Raw genomic sequence first — 4,326 nt, forward strand, 5'->3', positions numbered from 1 at the left:
ACAGACAGTTTAACCACAATTATATTTATATATATATATATATATATATATATATATATATATATATATATATATATATATATATATATATATATATATATATATATATATATATATATATATATATATATATATATATATATATACAAGAATAGGATAACCCAAAACTTCAAGCATAAGTATGATAGTAAACAGAACTTATTTATCTGAAGGAAAAAACATTAAATGCCACTTTTAAGATACCGAGGTATCAAAGTCATAAAAGTCTGTATTACAAATCAATGACATTAGCGTTAGAAACGCTCGGCACACATGTCTGCACTTATGCTAGGTTCACCTTCGGAAATGGAACAGTCTACATGGGCAACTCAGTGCCCTCACTTAGTTTGTAGTACAGTATGTAACTACACACTCACCCTGGAATTAATCGTCCCAATTAAATCCACTGTTCCTCGCAGAGTTAAACAGTAGGGTTAACGACGCGACCAACTGCTACCACAGATCTCAGATCTCTTTAGTTCCTCTACTTGCTTCGCATAGTGGCGAAAGAACACTCTGGAAGACTTCAAGCCAGTGTATGAACGGAGATGTTAAAAATCCATACAATTAAAGAAATTTAAGGATGATGCAACTTTCCTCGGATCGTGACCTGCGGGTGTACTGTCAGGATCCGCTCTGCGAATAAAATATGTGATTTTCGCTCTGAGTTGATTCAGAGATAAATTTGAGCCTGATGTTTCTCCCCTGAATAGTTGACCACCCTTGAAGTCTGAAGTTCTATGAAGATAGACCTTTAGGCCTTCTACTGGACATAGAGATGCATCTTCTTTCAGAGGGCAGATTCTCCAGGGACCCCACCTGTTGGTGGGTAACTCATTCTTGGCGAGAAACGTAGGATCCGGAAACAGGTTCAGTTCTCCCCCATCCAGGAACTGAACACGACCTGCCTCTCTCGAGAGGGCTACAATCTCACTAACCCTGGCCCCGGACGCGAGTGCAAATAGGAAAATAACTTTTTGTGTCAAATCCTTTAATGCACACTCTTCATTGCTCAACAGAGAAGGGAAATGAAGAACTTTGTCTAAAGACCATGAAATGGCCTTTGGAGGTGCTGAAGGTCTGAGCCTAGCGCAGGCTTTCGGAACTTTATTAAAGAACTCGTTACCTAGGTCGACCTGGAAGGCATATAGAATGGGTCTTGTCAAAGCAGACTTACACACTGAAATCGTGTTAGCTGCCAATCCTTGACCATGGAGGTGGATGAAGAAAGATAAGCAGAAGTCTGTCGAGATCTCCTGCGGATTCTTCGCCTTGACAAAGGCCACCCATTTTCTCCAAGATGACTCATATTGCCTTCTAGTAGATTTGCACTTATATTCCTCTAGGAAGTCTATGCTGGCTTTCGAAATCCCGAAACGCTTTCTCACCACTAGGGAGAGAAAATCATGAGCTGCAGGGTCCAGGTTTTCTGTAATGAAGCGCAGAAAGTCGACTTCTGGACTCGCTGGGTCAGAACTGGATCTGGTAGCGGTACAAACTTTAGCTGTAGTTCCAATGCCCGGGGGAACCACACGCTGTTCGGCCACTTGTGGGCTACTATTGCCGCTACCCCCTTGAAGGATCTCAGTTTGTTGAGGACCCTCAACAGAAGGTTGTGATGAGGAAACAGATAAATCCTGGGCCCTCTGTTCCAGTTGAGGGACATCACGTCAACTGCTTCCGCTAAGGGGTCCTCGTACGGGGACACGTACAGGGGCAACTTCTTGTTGTCTTTCATCGCAAAGAGGTCTATCTGCAGTTCTGGGACTTGATACAGAATGAAGGAGAATGATCCTGCGTCTAAGGACCATTCCAACTCTATCGGTGTGAACCTGGATAGAGCGTCCGCTGTCACATTGCGGACTCCTTGAAGGTGAACTGCCGACAGGTACCACTTCTTCTTTTCCGCCAATCGGAAGATGGCCAACATCACCAGGTTGAGAGGTGGTGACCTCGATCCTTGTTGATTCAAGCATCTCACAACTACCTCGCTGTCCATCACCAACCTTATGTGGATCAAGTGACGCGGGGAAACTTTCTTTAAGGTAAGGAGCACTGCCATAGCTTCTAGAAAGTTTATGTGAAAGGTCTTGAATAGCTTGGACCAAGTCCCCTGGACTTTTTTCCGATGAGAGTGACCTCCCCATCCCTCCTTCGAGGCGTCTGAGTGAATCGTCACCGACGGGGGAGGTGGCTGAAGAAGAACCGACTTCTTTAGAAGTCTGGCTTGGGACCAAGGCCTGAGAAGAGTACGTAGCCGAAGCGGAACTGGTCTTCTCAGATCTCTTCGCACGTTTGATGCATAACTTCTCCAAACTCCGGTTGCATCCTTTAGCTGTGCTCTTAGCACTAGGTCTGTTACCGAAGCAAACTGGAGAGAGCTCAGTACCCTCTCCTGTTCGCGTCTTGATATCCTTTCGGAATCTAGAAGTCTCTTGACAGAACCCGCTATCTCCTTCCTTTTCTTTGCCGGGATGGAGAAACGGTGTGAAAAAAGGTCCCAGTGGATTCCCAGCCACTGGAACTTTTGAGATGGAGAAAGTCGAGACTTTTTTCTGTTGATCTTGAAAGCTAGGTACTCTAGGAACTAGATCTCTTGACTGGAAGCTTGCAAGCATTCTGTCTCGGATGCTGCCCACACCAACCAGTCGTCCAGGTAGGCTACTACCTGAATTCCCTTTAGGCGTAATTGTTTGAGAGCTACGCTCGCAAGCTTCGTAAAAATCCTTTGGGCTATGTTTAGCCTGAATGGCATGGCTCTGAAGGCGTATAGTCTTCATTTTAGCCTGAACCCTAGGTAGGGGGAGAGTCGACGGTTGATTGGAATGTGCCAATAGGCGTCTGACAAGTCTATAGAGACGGAATATGCCCTCTTGGGCAGTAAGGTCATTATGTGTTGCACTGTTAGCATCTTGAATTTGCAATACACTATGAACTTGTTGAGTGGCGACAAGTCCAGAATGACTCTGAGCTTTTCCGAGTCTTTCTTAGGAACACAAAACAGACTCCCTTGGAATTTGATGGACTTCACCTTTCGGATCACATTTTTCTCCAACAGTTCTTGAACGTACTCCTCCAGAACGGGGGTGGAGTGTTGGAAAACCCGAAGGCCCGGGGGTGGAGTGCTGTACCAGCTCAAGCCCGGTCCATTCTTGAGTAGGCTGTGGGCCCAGGGATCGAAGGTCCACCGATCCCGAAATTTCAGAAGTCTCCCTCCTACCGGTATCATCCGACTTGGACTGCCGTCCCGAGGTCTTGCTTCCCTGACCACGACCACCCCTGAATCCCCTTCCCCTTGAGGGGCGCCCAGACGAGCCTCTGGCTGCCACTCTAGGCTTTGCTCGAAAGGAAGTAGACTGCCCCTCGAACGATGGGGTGAATGCCGTGGACTGTGTCGACACGGCCTGGGGTACCCACTGAAAAGTGGTCGGGGTTTGTGCCACAATCTGGGGCACTGGAGGCAATGGCAATTGCAGTTGCTGTTGCTGTCTAAAAGGCTTGGCTGGCCGAGACGGTAGCCTAGTCCTCATAGTCTTCCTCTTTGGTTGAGGACCCTCATCCGGGGAAGACTTTCTTTTGATAGCCAGGCCCCACTTCTGGAGAAGGTTTCTATTCCCCAAGGCGGCCTTATCAACTACTTCTTTGACCAAATCGGTAGGGAAAAGGTCTTTGCCCCAAATGTTGGAGGAGATTAGTTTCCTTGGCTCGTGCCTCACCGTAGCCGAGGTGAACACGAACTCCCTACAAGCTCTCCTCGCCTTCGCGAAGCCATAAAGGTCCTTCGTCACTGTGGCCAGATGAGTCTTGGCCACCACCATGAACATTTCACGGACCTTGGGGTCACTTGTCATCGTCTCAAGAGTAGTCTGAAGAGACATTGAGGCAGCCAGTCTTTCTTTTGTCTCGAACTCTCTCTGCAAGAGAAAGTCAGACAGCTTAGGGAGGTCCTCGCCGAACTGACGTCCGGCGATATCAGCCTCCAACTTCCCAACTGAGAACGTAAGATGGACGTCCTTCCAGTCTTTGTGGTCCATAGGTAGGGCCAGCGACAAGAGTTTACACTCCTCCAAGGAGGGGCAAGGCTTGTCGGCCTCGACTGCTTTTAGTACAGCCGCAAACCCTTTCTGTAAAAAGGGGAAGGCTCTAGCAGGAGAGGACACAAAGGAAGGGAGCTTCTTGCTCAATGCAGCTACTTTTGAGTTAGAGAAGCCCCTCTCTTTCAACGAGGATGAAAGCAGAGCTTGAGCCTTAGTATGGTCCATCACTATGACCTCCTTCGGCTCTGGC

Source organism: Palaemon carinicauda, chromosome 34 (genome assembly GCF_036898095.1).
Source record: "Palaemon carinicauda isolate YSFRI2023 chromosome 34, ASM3689809v2, whole genome shotgun sequence".
Classification (NCBI taxonomy): domain Eukaryota; kingdom Metazoa; phylum Arthropoda; class Malacostraca; order Decapoda; family Palaemonidae; genus Palaemon; species Palaemon carinicauda.